The sequence below is a fragment of the Misgurnus anguillicaudatus genome, unplaced genomic scaffold (genome assembly GCF_027580225.2).
Source record: "Misgurnus anguillicaudatus unplaced genomic scaffold, ASM2758022v2 HiC_scaffold_34, whole genome shotgun sequence".
In the NCBI taxonomy this organism is placed as follows: Eukaryota; Metazoa; Chordata; class Actinopteri; order Cypriniformes; family Cobitidae; genus Misgurnus; species Misgurnus anguillicaudatus.
The window spans coordinates 4,839,133-4,857,457 of record NW_027395284.1 but is presented as its reverse complement, the minus strand read 5'-3'; the positions used below and the strand labels follow the sequence as shown (position 1 = coordinate 4,857,457).

The 18,325-nt window shown below is 35.7% G+C and overlaps 1 long non-coding RNA gene across 2 annotated transcripts in view; it reads left to right on the top strand.

Moving 5' to 3' along the window:
* The window catches only part of LOC129437013 (uncharacterized), a 41,916-nt gene extending 32,765 nt beyond the window's left edge, over positions 1-9,151 (top strand). For both annotated transcript variants that reach the window (XR_012368910.1, XR_012368909.1), the window contains exons 2-3: positions 6,505-6,610; positions 8,921-9,151. This is a non-coding gene — a long non-coding RNA (uncharacterized lncRNA). The remainder of the gene's footprint in view (positions 1-6,504; positions 6,611-8,920) is intronic.
* Positions 9,152-18,325: the final 9,174 nt, after the last annotated feature.

Here is an 18,325-nt window from a genome sequence, read left to right as displayed (position 1 = left end):
TCAAGCCGCTGTGCTGGACGCTATTACAAGAGCGCCTGCTCTTTTAGCTTATAGCTTTATATTAAAAATATTGATCTTACCGGGCGTCCGCAGGGGAGACCTCGTCAGGCATGTGTCCGCTGCACAGGGCTTGTACCACGGCAAGCGAAGGCTATCTTCGGTTCTTGGCCGGAAAGCGGCAGGGGAAGGCGCTAGACCTGGATTCTGCTGTCTTCGGTTCTCAGCCGGAAAACGGCAGGGGAAGACGCTAGGCCTGGACTCCGCTGCAGGGCTTTTGTCGACGGCAAGGTAAGGCTTCTTCTTCTTCGGAGCAGCGAGAGGTTCGCGCTGAAGGAGAAATTAATGAGCTCCTGACGCTTGAACCGCGCTTATATAAGGACGTGTGCGTCCCGCGCGCGGGTTCAAACGTCATTGGTCTGTACTTTGTACAGACGTTAACCAATAGGCTTCAGTCACGGAGTAAACAGGAGTTTCCCCCATAGCGTCAGCTAACTGACGCAATGTGAAGTGAACCGTTTTGAAAGGGAACCCAGTTTTGTAGTATTTGAAGCCTATGAATGAAAACATGTCATTATTCTCGCGTCAGTTCACACGCACCAGCGGAGCGCGTACACTGGCACGAAGCAGAGCGAGACCTTCTGAATGTTAGCCCCGGACGGCCCTGGCCCAATTTAAACCCTGCATATGTATCCGAGTCCTGATCGGAAGTTAACGTGCAATTCCGATCGAGTCTGAAACCACGTGATCGGATCGGGACATTCCTACTTAAAAGGTACCCCGACCATGAAGACTTGTATGCTTTAATACTTTATATTTGCCTTCAACTACTAAAATTAATTGATAGAAACATCCAACATGTAATACTCATTTTAACCTATTTGTACTAATTTTGAATGTCCATCAGGCTGGTTTTGTTTCGCGGATCTGGCAACCCTGTTTATAATCACATAATTTTATAATCCACTGATTGAAGACTTGTTTATCATGTTTAAACCTTGGCCGTAAAGTGCAAATAAAAAAATAATCAAAGTAATCAATACAACAAATTAAAATCACAAATGCAAATGTCTGGTTAACACGACCTCTGCCTGCAACGTCCATTGACACGAGGTAAATTATCTTCTGTGGAGCAGAATGATGGCTAAATTTGAACCCACAGTAAGGGCTATACAGGCCATGTTTACATTAGAAAGCATCTGCTTTTTAAAAAGGCATTTTAAAATGATAATGATCCTCGTCTATACTGGCATTTCAAAAAATATCTTCGTCCACACTATACACGACCATAAACACATGAAACATGAGCATTAACACACACTGGGCATGCGCATAAAAGGGGAAAATAACTTATTACTCTAATAATAGCTTACTGTACCTTTAGCGCATATTGGCAAACATTCATATCTGGATTATTTTGCCGGTAACAATACCAGACAATATTTTGAAACCTTTAAAAATGTGTTTGTGAAAGTCTTATATTGTTCTAGCACCCCCCTACAACATTTGTATTTGTAACACATCAATAAGTAGCACGGGGTTTCTTTTAATGTTCTTATTTATTTATATTCACAAAACTTATCAACAAAAAATTTATTAAAATTAAGAGACAAATTATATGAAATGAAATTAGCAAACTAAACTTAAATTAAACTTGAAAATTATATGACCCTCTCTATTTCTCCCATCATGGTGACCTTCAATCCATTACAACGCGTTTAAAATTACAGTCTGTCTTTCGTAATAGGCTAATTGAATTGAAACAAAACATAAACAACATTACAACAATATTCAAATCCAACAATACTCAAACATAAATATAAAATAGACATTCTGTATTAGGATACATGTAAAAAAAACAATCTGATATAGCGTTTATAATTGTTGGGTGCACTAAGTTTATAAAAATCACTTTTACACCGCAGACAAAAAAAATAAATAAATGTATTTTTAAAGCATTTATATTCACATTGCATGGGAGAAAAGTTTTAAAAATGTTAAAATTAATTCTATTTTAACTGCAAAAATATACTTACATACACCTTTCAACACACCTTTCAAGTCCTATTGGATAATCAAAATATTGTGCTATAAAGTTTCAGGAAAAAACTAGGGATGCACTGTCCGAAATGAAAATTCTTGGCTGAAACCGAAAAAGAGGAAACCAAGGCCGAAAAACCGAAAGCGAAACACCGAAATAAATTATTAGTTATTAGTATAATTAGTATATTATTAGTATAATTATTATTCCAAATTTGTGGCTATCACTGTGTACTAACTTTACTAGGGGTGTGTGACGGATCACAAAACTCACGGTTCAGATCACAGTACAGTTTTTGAGGCACGGATTGGATTATTTTTCAGATCAGCAAAAAGGGGGTGGGGAAAATCTAATAAAAAATAAAGATATTGCAAACATTTAAAAAAAAAAGATCAAAGTTGCACATTAATAAGGGCTAACATTAGCATTAGGTACAGAAATCAAATTAAATGAGTCATAACACTGTCTTTGTATAAATTAAATATATTATTTTTAGAGCTACAGAAGTGATTTTCTCTTTGTCTTGGGTTGTTTGATTAACATTAATCTAGGGCTGGGTAATTTCTTCCATTGCGGTTATTGATGCTAATATTGCGATTGCGATTATACTAAATGGTATCATGAGTCAACTTTATGGGTTTTAAGGAAAATCCACACACAGTTTAGCTAAAATGTGTATTTGTAAAACTAGAAATGTTTTCGTATTGCCACGTGATGTAGCAACTGCTCAGTGTCAGTAATCCTAAATCCAAAATACCGCCATACAACAGACATCGTTTTTTTTAGCTACCAGATCACTGTCAACCTCCTCTGCATCCATCTTCGCTCTGGTATAAGTGACGACGCACACCACACACGTGCATGCCACACGTGCACTGCCTTTATTGTTCGTTTTTCTTTCTTTTTTTAAACAGCAAGGAAAATCATCAAACTGTTATCAGAAAGTTTGTGTTAACAAGTCCACACATTTATTTATTTAATATAATTGCAACATTTTGCTGTCATATAATTGCACAGGCTGACATCATGATTGCGATGCGATTAATTGTGCAGCACTACATTAATGACACAGACTTATTGAGGTACTGTCTCTTTAAGACCAAATAAGCAGAGACTGGTTTCTGACTGTAATCTATACTTACACTTAAGACATAAACAAATGTTTTTATTATAAAAAGAATACTGTGGAGATAATTTTGTTTGTGTGTCCTGTCAATAGAAAGATTTTATGTTCACTTGTTTGCGTCTCACTCGTGTGTGCACTATTGAGGGCACTTAAACGCGCGCGCACACAGAGATCGAGGGCGAATCCCAAACAGCGCAGCATAAAAACGTTACGTTGTTTATCATTGCTTTATTCGGCAAATGTATGTTAGTGGATTACAGTATGAGACACATTTGCGCGGCTCTCTCTTAAGTTTACACATCAAGAGTTCAGGTCCCGGTTCCCCGCTCACTCTTAGCGCGCTAAGAAGACTCAAAAAGATATATCTTACCAAAGTTGTTTATGTTCTTAAGTGTGTTCCCCGAAGTGTCTCTTAGGAAGCTTCTTAACATGTTGCCTCTAAGTTCGACATAACAATGGCGCTGTCCCAAGTGAAGGTGCTGAATTATTTGCGATCGATTGCTCAGGGATTTATTTTCCACTTTACGCGAAGGTGCATTACGGTGTTAAGAAAGACAACACGTTCTATACAAATGGACCATTACTCAAACTATTCCAGTAACATTTATTTTAACATAGTTTAAGTTATCCGTAAAATATAGACTATTAATTAAATTATCAAATTGTCAGTAATATAGACGAACCGGGTATCCCTATAATCATCCACTCTCCTTATCCCGTTGTGCCACTTGTGCCGCTTCTTGGTTTAACGACTTTTAAAAATTATTTCATACACTTTTATACTAATGGTAAGGTACTTTACAAAAAGAATTGATTGGCAAGCAGCTGCAGTTACTTCTGTTTAATGCGGTATTGCTTGTCATTAATGTTTTCAATAAAAAGCAACCTATCTACAATAAATAGAGAGAGTAAGATAGAAGATCCAGCAGCTCCATAATGAATTGTTTTGGGAGGCAATTTTTTTTTTAATTTAGCCATGTCAGGCAAAATGTCAAAAGGGTTTAAGTGTTGCCGAAAAAAAATTGTCATGGACTAAACGGTTACGAGGCCGGTGTTGTGTGGAAGTCTGTTCCCCCTATGTTTCCCTTTAGTGCAGTGTTTTTATAGGATTTTTATCACATTATATGTTTATTCTTTATATACATTGAAAGTTTTAATGGCTACTGAGATGTGTGTGTGTGTGTGTGTGTGTGTGTGTGTGTGTGTTTATGTAATGTATCTTGATTATTGTTGATTGTAAGTCAATTATTTTTACAGTATGAATCATATTATGTGTATAATATATATTTTTATGTATGCAAACATAACAGTTTTAAAACAAACAGTAGAGAAAAAAAGAACAAGACAGGCTATATGTTTAAAGACATAAAACTGTCAAATGTATGAAATACTTAATAAATTGTATAATAGAATACATGATATTATTTGTAGTATAACCAATTCAAATCTTTAATCTTTCTAAATAAATTATAAATGTAACGTGATGAAAACACTATAAGAAACACAGAGGGAACAAACTTCATTGGGGAACAAACACCGGCGCTGTCTTTGATTCATTAGTTCTGATACCAAATAAAGTCAACTGCATAAATATCCCTGTATCCATTGTAAACATATTTTATTATAAGTCTTAAAATGTCCATAACATAAAATCATTGTCAGCATACCATAGTTTGACTTGTACTGCGCTGCGCTGATTTCTAAAGACTGCGGCGATAGCGTTTTGCCCTCAAACAACGCTAAGAGAGAGAGCTTACGAACACTCTATAAACAAACGGTGCTATATAGCACCAAAAGTGGTTCTTTGCTCGTAATCATAGAAGAACCATTTTTAGTGCCATATAGCACCGGTGAAGCACCTGTATAGCACCTGTGTAGAACCATATAGGGGCCATATAGCACCACATATGGTTCTACATAGCACTATATGGTTCTACACGGGTGCTTCACCGGTGCTATATGGCACTAAAAACGGTTCTTCTATGATTATGGCAAAGAACCACTTTTGGTGCTATATAGCACCGTTTGTTTTTAGAGTGAATGGTCCAGACCAACCTTACGAAAGTGTGACTTACAGAAGATATACTTAGCGTACGAACGTTTTGGGAATTGTGCCATATAGTTAAGAGAGAGGTTAAGGAATAGGATAAGAACTGCTTAGCGATAAGAACGTTTCGGGGAACCAGGGGCCGGATTCACGAAACATTCTTAAGAAGAAAAATCTTCTGAACTGCCATTTTTATCTTAAATTCAAGCTTAAGAAAAAAGTTAAGAATATTTTATATTCTCAAAAAAGCTTCTTAAGAAAGTTCTTATTTTTTTCCATAAGTATGTTCTTAAGAATAAACTTAAGAAGAATTCCAATTCTCGAAAAATAAACTGTCTTAAATAACATCTTAAAGTTAGGATAACCTTACAGTAGTCTTAAATCTCAAAATGTAAGATGTTTTATGAGTTAATGTGATTGTTTTAAATGTGACAAGTTGTATTTTGTAGTCTGAAATGGCAATTTAATCAGTTTAATTCACATAGATTAGTTTAAAGAGGAATTCCACACTCATATAATGAAGTTTAATGGCTTAATATGTCATGAAACACAAATAAGTATTAGTGATAATATTAGCAAACATTTAACTTCCTCCGTAGTAGCCTAAATTTATTGTGAAATTACTTAACAGCTAAAACTCGCTCTAAGCGGGAGGCGAACCGGTAATCGCTCCATCATGTGAGTCGAGGGCTCCGAAACCGCGGGCACGCTTCACCCTCCGCGTCCGTCTCTTGACGCGTGAGCGCGGGAGACGAAGCCGTGGGCACGGAGAGTGAAGCACGCACACCCAGAGCGCTCGACCCGCATGACGAACCGATTGAGACATTATTAAATTATATTTACGCACCGCACCGCCTTAATGCAAGCTGACCTCTGTTAAAACAGCGAATAACATCCTGTTGATGCATCACTCGTTTGTATCGTGTTAATGATCGCAAGGTAGTCAAAAGATTAATGGATACGTGTATTGTTACCTCATTAGCAAGGTATCTTAATTCATTTAAAAGTGTGTCATTTTATTCTTAAGACACAAATTTAAGATATTCTTAAGAAAAAAATTGAGAACTTCTTAAGAAATGTTTGAGAATTGCACTTAGGAACATTCTTACGCACTTCTTATAATTTATCTTAAGAACTTTCTTATTTTTTGTCTTAAGAATGTTTTCGTGAATCCGGCCCCAGGCCCTGGTCTTTGAAGGGCATACTGTGATGATCACGTCTGGACCGGACACGTTCAATTTTATACATTGTATTTTTATATTGTATATTGATGTTGAGTGTTTCTGCATTAAGTTCTAGATGAGAGCTGAGTTGCCGTGACAACCGTGACGCATCATCAGTCAACAAAGAGCAGCACCAAACTCTCAACTCTCTCAACTCTTCTCTTTTATTGTAAAAGGTTAGTAAAAATTATTACATTTCAAAGAAAAAACATTGTAATTCACACGCTTTAATGTCAAAGTAAAGATTTTATCTAATATTTGGTAACACTTTAACATTAACATTAATAAATCCATTAACTAACATGAACAAACAATCAACAATATAGTTTTTCAGCATGTATTCATTCTTGTTAATGTTAGTTAATGTCAATACAGTTTTTCATGTTAGTTCATGGTGCATTAATTATATATATATAGTATATTTTGACATTTAATTTAAAAATAAATTTATTTTTAAAGCATTTATATTTATATTGCATGTGAGACAAGTTTTGAATATCTTAAAATTTACTATGTTTTCAACTGCAAAATACTTATAAAAGTAAAGTTTTTCTATATATTGTATATTTTGAAATGTAATTTAAAAATAAATGTATTTTAAAGCATTTATATTTACATCGCATGGGAGAAAAGTTTTAAAATGGTAAAATTTATTATATTTAAACTGCAAAAATATACTTATAATGTTATATTTTAAACATACTTATACATTTTATAAAACATTTATATTTTGGCCAGGAATCTTTATTTTTTTGCTGTATAGGTTGTAAAATTGGCCCTGAAATACATTTTGAAAAATATGTAAATATATGAAGGTTTAAACTAAATATTTTTCAAATAGATAAAATATTAAATGAAGCTTTGCTTTTTACAAAATGTATTTAGCATGTATTTAAAACATATTTTTGGCCAGAGAAATTTATTTTTAACAGCCGTGACTGTTGATTGTATTAATTTCCAGGGTTGCACTGTTGGGGCCCTATTTTAACGATCTGAAACGCAAGTGCGAAGCGCAAAGTGCAAGTGACTTTGTGGGCGGATCTTGGGCGATGTTGCTATTTTCCCGGCGGGAGAAATAACTCTTGCGCCAGGCACATATCAGTAAGGGGTTGGTCTGAAGTAGGTTCATTATTCATAGGTGTGGTTTGGGCGTAACGTCGAATAAACCAATCAGAACGTCATTCGACATTCCCTTTAAACGCAAGTGCGCAAGTTCCATGGCGGGTTGCTATTATTATGACGGATTTACCAGGCGCACGCCAGGAGCGGTTCACAGCTGAGGAGACCAACGTTCTTGTAAGAGCAGTCAAAGACAGAGAAGTTGCTTTGTATGGGGATGGGAGAAACCCGCCCAAATCAGCGTCAGTTAAACAGGCGTGGGAGGAAATATCCACAATTGTCTCATTAGCTGGCATCCCCAGGACGTTGGAGACGGGGGAATCCCAAGCTTGCCAGCATAAATCTGGCACACCGTGTAACGGGAGGTGGATCTGCCTCTACACAGGACCTGACGCCAGCAGAGGACATCGCTGCGTCCACCCTCACCGCTAAAAGCCAAGAAACGCAAGCAGTCCAACCCCAAAGTACACTTACAAATCAAGTTCACATACATTAAGGTTTCTTATGAAAACATTTTAAATATTATTTACATAAAATAAACGTAATACAGCCACACAACAAACTTATGAAAATATTTTAATCGTTATTTGCATGATAATTTTTTAACGTAGCCACACAAAATAAATTAAAACTATCACCACAATGCTCACCACAATGATTTCCCCTGTCTCATGTGTTAATATTTTTTTATTGTAACAATTTATGATTTGCAAAAATAACTGTTGCATCTGTGTAGATTAGATAAGCAAAGTGTGTGCGCGTTGTGCACGCTATACATTATGGTCAAGCATGCGCCCTTAAAATAGCATAATGAACAACGCGGCACTGACTTTAGACTATTTTTTTCTGGTCAGTAGCGCAATTGTTTTTTGAAACTGCAAAATAGCATTAGGGATGATTTGCGCCAGAACACGCCTCCTTTTTTGCACTGAACCGCCCAGGGAGCGCAAGTTCATTCCCTAGTTTGCCGACGTGCGTCTGTGGAGGGAAAAACCCGCTGTGCACCGGTGCAAAATACGAATGATACATGCAACACTGACAAAGTCAATTGCACTGGGTGCAAGATAGGGCCCTTGGAGTGCATCATCCAGATACTTAAAGTACACTTTATTTTTGGATATTTTTAGTGTGATCACTACTTACACTATTATACTAGAAAATGGCTTAGAATAGTGCATAAGTGTGTGATTTGGGACACACCTTTCAAGTCCTATTGGATAATCAAAATATTGTGTTATAAAGTTTCAGGAAAAATGTTTAAAACCATTTAAAAAGAGACTTCATCCTATTGACAATGAAACCAGTGATATAGTAAATTATGTTGTATTTTTATATTGTATATTGATGTTGAGTGTTTCTGCATTAAGTTCTAGATGAGAGCTGAGTTGCCGTGACAACCGTGACGCATCATCAGTCAACAAAGAGCAGCACCAAACTCTCAACTCTTTCAACTCTTCTCTTTTATTGTAAAAGGTTAGTAAAAATTATTACATTTCAAAGAAAAAACATTGTAATTCACACGCTTTAATGTCAAAGTAAAGTTTTTATCAAATATTTGGTAACACTTTAACATTAAAATTAATAAATCCATTAACTAACATGAAGAAACAATCAACAATCTAGTTTTTCAGCATGTATTAATTCTTGTTAATGTTAGTTAATGTCAATACAGTTATTCATGTTAGTTCATGGTGCATTTATTACAGTTTTTCTCAGTTGCTTTGGAGCTTAAAATGTATGCGTGCATTTCTCAGAACAATCTGTACTGCACAACATTATGGATGTCCTGCAAAAGCCTGTAACTTGTTCAAAATCCTTCATCTCTCAAAAGTAAATGTTAGTGCCATCAAAATATCAAATCCGCGTGTCATTGTTCATGAACAAGACAGTCAAAATGTTTAGTCAAATGTTGTCAATATACCAAGTGTACCTACACAATTATAAGTGTCAGTATTTTCTGATGTGCACTGTGATGAATTCACCTTTTTCCCATTTTTAATGGCTAAATTGTATATTGGACAATTGTATAATAATCTGCATGATTGTATTAAAGCATTTGCAATTTGTCCAAAACAATGAGAAATTGCTTTTATGTTGTGCACAACTGACTTGATGATGTAGAGGTTGAACAAAATGTTTTTAAAATTTATTTCTAATCTGAGAAATGCTCCAAAGAGACTGAGAAAAACTGTAATAAGTAAAAAATGTGTTATATACAGTCATGTGATAAAGACAAATGCTATTTGGCATCTCCAATTCATCTAACCTGCATGTTTTACCTGTAGGAGGAGACCAGTATACCCGGAGTAAACCCACGCTGACACCGGAAGAACATGCAAAACCCTCGAACCGGGGACTTTTTTGCTGCCCTGTTTGACTCTCATTATAAAGGTAAGTGTGCAGTTTTAAAGTTTTATCAGTATTTTATACATGTTAAAAAACATCACTGCAAACACACAAAGAAGACTTAGTAAGACTGAAGTTTATTGGTTAGTTAAGTGGTCACATTTGACAGTTTAGGCCAGGGGTCTTCAACTGCTTTTCTTCGGGGGCCAGATTTTAAAATTGTAAATATGACGCGGGCCAAACTTTTACCCCTATTTTTACTTTCGATATATTTTTTACTTTTACCATATATGTGCGTGTTGTCATTTTTGTTACTTTTGTTGTAGTACATTTGAAAAAAAAAAACATATTAAAAACATGCATTTTCAAAAAAAATTAAATTAAAAGCCTTTTAATTACTGAAAACTAATATTTTCTATATAAATATTTAAAAACAATTGCAGTTTAACATGTAAGAGCCAAATGTTAATAGTAAAACTGTAAAAGATCAACACTCCTAAACATATTTTGTTTATAACTGTTTAACTTTCATTAATTGTTACATGTCAAGTATTCACAACATATAGCCAGCCTTCTCCTAATGACTAAAATTGCACTACATGTTTTCTTTTTTAATATTTTATAGATATATAGGCTAAACAGCCTTTCCATTGTACATCATACAGATATAACTGTCGGGTGTTCGCCCTCTAGTGGCAGTCGTAATGAAAATGTAGTTTAATCGTAAATCTGTCATGGGAGAGAACCTTTAATATACTAATATATGTATAGTTAATAATTTACTTACCAGTAATTAAAGTATTCAAGTGTTACTGCTAAAGTAAAAAAAAAAAATTAATAATTTTAACTTTGCACACAGGTGCCACATGCGGTGTAGTCGCATAAGTTTATTTTCTTGAATGCATCCAAAGCTCGAATTGGATCAGATAATTACGCACCCACAGATGGTTGGCACCCCACACAGCCCCTTTCTGTGTTGTCTTGTACAGTGGTAAGGTAAAAGTAACCACGCTGAATTTAAATCAGACTATGGTCGTTTCTCAATAAGGCTGCAGCCTCCGGAGGTCGCATTTCCAGGCTGCATACGTCATTAAGTCTAATTTCAGAATTTTAACAATTATAAAGTTGACTATTATTCTTAGTTAATCGTAAATTGTTGTAATATGCTTATGATTTGTGAATGTAATGCTCAGTTAACTTAAACATGATGACGAATGCAGTCTGCATATGCGACATCCGGAGGCTGCAGCCTTCCAATTGAGAAACGGCCAAAAGTGACCGGCGGGCCGGATAAAGTTGATTGGCAGGCCGCACTTGGCCCGCGGGCCGCCAGTTGACTAGCCCTGGTTTAGGCTAAAAAAGGTCCAATGAAGTTCAACACCCAGCTTTTAAAGGAGAGAGTTACGACAGCAGGAGTTCAAAATTCTTGAGCGCCTCGTGATTCATGTTGACTTCAGATACTTCTAGAAAGTTGATAGCAGGACATTCAAAAACACTGAATTAGAGGCAACAAACTTTAATTTTTGGATCAAAAAAATGTATTGATGTACATTATTTATATAACACACCGATATGTGTATGTATGCAGCAAAACCCCCATTGTTAAATGAACACTCTACAGACAATAAGCTAAAGCCAGGACTAGGCCTTCAACATCCATTGACACAAGGTAAATTATTTTCTGTGGTGCAGAATGATGGCTAAATTTGAACCTACAGTAAGGGCTATACAGGCCATGTTTACATTAGAAAGCATCAGCGTTTTAAAAAGGCATTTTAAAATGATAATGATCCTCGTCTATACTGGCATTTCAAAAAATATCTTCGTCCACACTATACACGACCATAAACACATGAAACATGACCATTAACACACACTGGGCATGCGCATAAAAGGGTAAAATAACTTATTACTCTAATAATAGCTTACTGTACCTTTAGCGCATATTGGCAAAGATTCATACCTGGATTATTTTGCCGGTAACAATACCAAATAATATTTTGAAACCTTCAAAAATGTGTTTGTGAAAGTCTTATATTGTTCTAGCACCCCCCTACAACATTTGTATTTGTAACACATCAATAAGTTGCACAGGATTTCTTTTAATGTTTTTATTTATTTATTTTCACAAAACTTATCAACAAAACATTGATTAAAATTAAGAGACAAATTATATGAAACGAAATTTGCAAATAAACTTAAATTAAACTCAAATTATGTCTGACCCTCTCTATTTCTCCCATCATGCTGACCTTCAATCCATTACAACGCGTTTAAAATTACAGTCTGTCTTTCGTAATAGGCTAATTGAATTGAAACAAAACATAAACAACTTTACAACAATATTCAAACCCAACAATACTCAAACATAAATATAAAATAGACATTCTGTATTAGGATACATGTTAAAAACAATCTGATATAGCGTTTATAATAGTTGGGTGCACTAAGTTTATAAAAATCACTTTCACACCGCAGACAAAATAAATAAATAAATGTATTTTTAAAGCATTTATATTCACATCGCATGGGAGAAAAGTTTTGAAAATGTTCAAATTAATTATATTTTAACTGCAAAAATATACTTATAATGTTAAAATTTAAAAAACATTTCCATATGGGAAGCCGCGACTGTTGATTGTATTAATTTCCAGCGTTGCACTCTTGGAGTGCATCATCCAGATACTTAAAGTACACTTTATTTTTGGGTATTTTTTTTGTGTGATCACTACTTACACTATTATACTAGAAAATGGCTTAGAATATGCATAAGTGTGCGATTTGGGACACACCTTTCAAGTCCTGTTGAATAATCAAAATATTGTGTTATAAAGTTTCAGAAAAAATGTTTAAATCCAATAGGATTTAACAAAACCAGCCTGATGGACATTCAAAATTAGTCCAAATAGGTTAAAATGAGTATTACATGTTGGATTTTATGAAGTAATTTATATATTTAAAGCGTAACTAAACCCCTGGTCAGAGCCTGACTCCACCCACTGGCAATATTTGAAAAATGCAAGAAAAGTGGGCAGATCCCAACGGAGATAGAGGGGACGAACTAAGTGTGTGGTGAGATCGTAACAAGGGCGTGGTGAGCTTGAACCTGCTTTCGTCACGAGGCATTTTTTGGACCCAACATCCAATAGGAAAATTCAACTGCAGTAGCCATCGTTTAACCTGAAGAGGGCAGCACTCAGACGTTTTTACACCATATATTGTAGTAGGGCTGGGCGATATGGAGCGAAAATTGTATCTCGGTATATTTTGCTATATCTAGATAGCCGATATATATCTTGATGGCTTTGCATGGAAAATACCCTCCCAAAAAAACTACTGCAAAACAAATATGTCAAAATCCACAAGGTCTTTTTTTATTGAAGTGCAAGGAGGTAGTTCACGTAGGAACAAAGTGCTTCTGCAACATTTAAAAAAATATATACAAAAATTATACTTTAACTATAAAATAAGAAAATACATATTGTCTTCTTTTTATTAAAAAATAAAACAACTCAACTTAAGATATTATGTTTTGGTACCCTGCTGAAAAAAACCAGCAAGACCACCATATGTTGTGTTTTGGTGCTGGTTTGCTAGTGAACACCAGCTAAACCAGCATTAGCACCAGCATCCCATGCTGTTCATACCAGCATATGTTGTGTTTTGGTGCTGTCTGCTGACCACCAGCTAAACCAGCATAGACCAGCATAATTCCCATGCTGGTTTGATGCTGTTTTTTTCAGCAGGGTAGATGTTGACAATAGTATTTTTCAGTATTTTCAGTATCTGAAAACCCTCAGGAGATAAGGGTATTTATCCTGGAATAACAGGTTTTAGGCGTTTTAGGAGTAAATGGGTTAAATATGAGAGAAAACACTGTTGTTGTTACACAGAAAACTACAGAACATGTGCGCTTGCACACCGCATCATAGGGAGAGAGAAAGCTCTCACATCAAGAAAACGTGTGTGTGTGTCTGTGTGAAGCACTACTGCTTACCTTTGTTTAGTCATGATAAACTAGATCAGTCGTCTTCTCTGTCAGTAACATCCGTGACTGATGACATTTACGCGAAAAAGAAAGTATACGGAGAAACGGACATTAAAGCACTGCCAGCTTTTTACTGTCACCAGAGAGAGACGTGCGCTGTCGAAGCGCTTCACGCAACGAGAGAGAGAGAGAGAGAGAGAGGGGCGCGCTGAGCGCTCCCAACAATGAATTTAAGCCGTTTGTAAAATATACATGTAAACGGGAATCATGGAAGATCTACTCGTGGTGGCCAGTGTTGATTCCGCGACGGGCGCCGTCATGTTAAATGAGACAACACGCGAGGGGAAGGGGAACAAAAGCGAGGAGGCGGGGGCGAGCACAGCACACAGAGAAGGCAAAGAAGCAAAGTGTCGAAATCAGAATTTAAAGCAACACTATGTCGTTTTTTTACCTTTAAATAATGTCTCTAAAATTATTTCAGTGATAGAACAACTTTTAACTGGACACATTGTACTGTTGCTGCAACCTGAGCAGCCTCCTAGCTGCTACAAGCACACTCTGAAAGTGGTGGTGGAGGGTAGGAAACACAGCCCCGCCCCGCCCCTCCCCCTGCCTGCAGAAGAGTCTGATACCAGGCACTGTTGCGCTTTTCAACCCCATGGGGGAGCTGTAAGTCATTCTTACATGGAAACTACATAGTGTTGCTTTAATATAAACATTATATCGATATATACGATATGTGAAAATCCATTTCGAGTTTTAAAAATATATCGATATGCTTTGAATATCGATATATCACCCACCCCTATGTTGTAGTATTGAAACACTTTATATCCAAATGTCAAAAAACTTACTAAAATCAATGAACAGCACTAATAAAGCATCATTCTTACAGATCATTAACTAAAAAAGTTTAGGGTTTAGTTACTCTTTAATGTGTTTCTATCAATTAAGTTTAGTAGTTGAAGGCAAATATAAAGTATTAAAGCATACAAGTCTTCATAGTCGGGGTAACTTTTAAGGATAGTCCTAGATTAAGACATTTGTTTGAGTTATCTTAACTGAAAATAACGTGCACATATAGATCTTAAAAATATGCCAGTGCCATTGATTTGTCTCAAGATAAACACCAGTAGCATCTTTTTCTGAGGCATGTTTATAAAAGATGTTTTAACAACTTAATTTAACTAAGGCCTAAACTGTAAAAAAATTCAGTAGAAATTGCAGCTGGGTTGCCGGTAACTTACCGTAGATTTAAATTTATGATTTTTTCTGGCAACATTTTGTTCAAAGTTAAATGAACATTAAACATTTTGTTTTAAGTCTTTGTCTTTACAGAGTAAAACTAAAAAAACAGCATCAAGCAAAACATTCTGGGAAGCAAAATCTGAAACAAAAAACAGAAAAAGGTTGATGATGATTTCTGGTTCCCAGAATGCTTTGCATGAGGCTGTTATTGTATAGTTTTATGCTGTAAAGATAAAGACTTGTTAATATTTAAAATTTATTTAACTTTGAACAAACTCTTGCCAGTAAATAACATAAATGTAAATCTACGGTAAATTACCGGCAACCCAGCTGCAATAACATTGTAATTTCTGTGGATTTTTTTACAGTGTAGTCCTGGCTTTAGCTTAGCCTTGTCTGTAGCGTGTTAATTTAACAATGGGGGTTTTGCTGTGTACATACACATATCGATTAGTTATATAAATAATGTACATCGATGCATTTTTTTGATCCAAAAATTAAAGTTTGTTGCTTCTAATTCAGTGTTTTTGATTGTCCTGCTATCAACTTTCTGGAAGTATCTGAAGTCAACATGAATCACGAGGAGCTCAAGCATTTTAAACTCCTGCTGTCGTAACTCTCTCCTTTAAGAGCTGGGTGTTGAACTTCATTGGACTTGTTTTTAGCTTAAACTGTCAAATATGACCACTTAACTAACCAATAAACTTCAGTCTTACTAAGTCTTCTTTGTGTGTTTGCAGTGATGTTTATTAACATGTATAAAATACTGATAAAACTATAACTGCACACTTACCTTTATAATGAGAGTCAAACAGGGCAGCAAAAAGGTCCCCGGTTCGAGCTTCGGCTAAGTCAGGCGGCCTTTCTGTGTGGGGTTTGCATGTTCTTCCGGTGTCAGCGTGGGTTTACTCCGGGTATACCGGTCTGCTCCTACAGGTAAAAACATCCAGGTTAGATGAATTGGAGATGCCAAATTGCATTTGTCTTCATCACATGACTAGAACTGTAGCGGGTACAGAACCTCTGCATCAGCAAGCAGTTAAATGTGCAGCAACTTAAAGCCATCTGTACACTGTTCAATGATGAAAGAAAGACAAACACAAAAGAGTGCGTGTGATCAGCTCCGGTTTTATGGCGCAGCGTGCAACACTATTCTGGCTCTCCCTCCTACGTATGGGGTTCCTTTTGTGCCAAAATTAAGTCAACATGCTATCTGTGTATGCTATGTGGCGTCTTCCATGTCTATGTGTCTGTTTACTGTCTATGTCTATGTGATTGCCCACATGACTCAACTTTTGTCTGTGTCAACTCAACTTACTCCGGTTGTCTTTCCTTGTTGTTTGACTGTGTCGTCTTGCTGTGTCAATGCAGCATGCGTTATGACTATGTGTCGTTTCCCTCTGTCGTTACCATGTGTTGTTTCTATGCGTCGTTTCCCTCTGTCATTACTATGCGTTGTTTCACTTTGTCGTTATTATGCGTCGTTTCACTTTGTCATTAGGAAGAGCTAACCCACCCAGCAAAATCTCGTTAAAAAGCGGCCATAGTACTGACACATGGTAACGACAGAGAAAAACAACGCATGGTAACAACAGAGAGAAACAACACATGGTAATGACAGAGGGAAACAACACATAGTCATGACGCATGCAGCATTGACACAGCAAGACGACACAGTCAAACAACAAGGAAAGACAACCGGAGTAAGTTGAGTTGACACAGACAAAAGTTGAGTCATGTGGGGGCAATCACATAGACACAGGCAGTAAACAGACACATAGACATGGAAGACGCCACATAGCATACACAGATAGCATGTCGACTTAATTTTGGCACAAAAGGAACCCCATATAAGTCCTTCAATCAAAATTCTATACAAAGCTAGCAAAGGACAAAGTTGCACAAAGTAACTAAAACATATCATCATGTCTGCTGAGAAAGATGTGTAACAAGTATGCTTTTTGTGGTTGGCTCCACTGACTGAACAATTTCCAGGTTAGCTTTGCACAATTCATTATTCTTATAATGAGTTTTATAAACACTGATTGTAATGTTATGACTGTTACCTGTTAGTAATTAAATATCACCTCCATCTGTGATGTGCTTAATGTTGTATGAGATGTACCTTGACAAATGCTGTTTGTTTGCTGAAATGTGTTATAAAGCTTGTAATAAAGTGAAATAAGTGTGCATTTATATTTTTCTCTTTTTAACATCACAAACCAACCCAGATTTTCATGAGTTTTCTCAAGTTACTGAGTGATGCCGATATAAAGAGAAGGAAAAGCTTTAATATGTTAGCGCATTACTGTTTACTCCACATAAAATAGACAAAGTATATAATAAAAGTATATAATATTCAGTTTGTGGTGGTTTCCCAGACAGGGCTTACTCTAGTCCCAGACTAAAATATGTTTGAGTTGCTTTCATTTAAAAACACCTTGTACTGACATATTTTAACATATCAGTGCTATTGTTTTGTCTCACGATGCACACCAGTATTTTTTTGTAAGGTTTGTTTGTTAAAACTTATTAAACACTGCAAAAAATGACTTTCTTACTTAGTATTTTTGTCTTGTTTTCAGTAAAAATATCTAAAAATTCTTAAATTAAGATGTATTTTCTTGATAAGCAAAATGACCTAGGAAAATAAGTCTAATTTTTAGACAAAAAATATCAAATTTAAGTGAATTACAATTAAAGTGAAGTACAATTTTGAAAAAAGAAATTTTTTCCAAGAATTTTTTTTTTTTTTTGCTTTTATTTAAGCACTAATTTACTTAAATTTTATATTTTTTGTCTAAAAACTAGACTAAAGGGCACGCTCAAGTCATCGCGTGTGGAACAGCACGAGTCGTTCATGCGTCCCATTTGAAGTTCGCGCCTCCTGAAAGCTGCTGGATTTCTCCTCCAAAAGGTATTTGTCTTTTATTTAAGTTTTATGATGTTTGCTTATAGCGGTCATTTTAAATGCAGTATTGCTTACAGAAGTAACGAAATAGGGCAAAGCAATCATATAAATCAAGTTTTTTATTGAGCTGTATTTTCAGCAAAAGAAGAAATTAAGTGATTTTAACTGCAGTTTGCTTTTCGCTAAGTAATTAAACGTAAAATCATTGTTTAACAATTTTCGTGAGTCACTAGATGGCAGCACAGACACAATAAAACGAACATAAGTGAAACTCAGAAG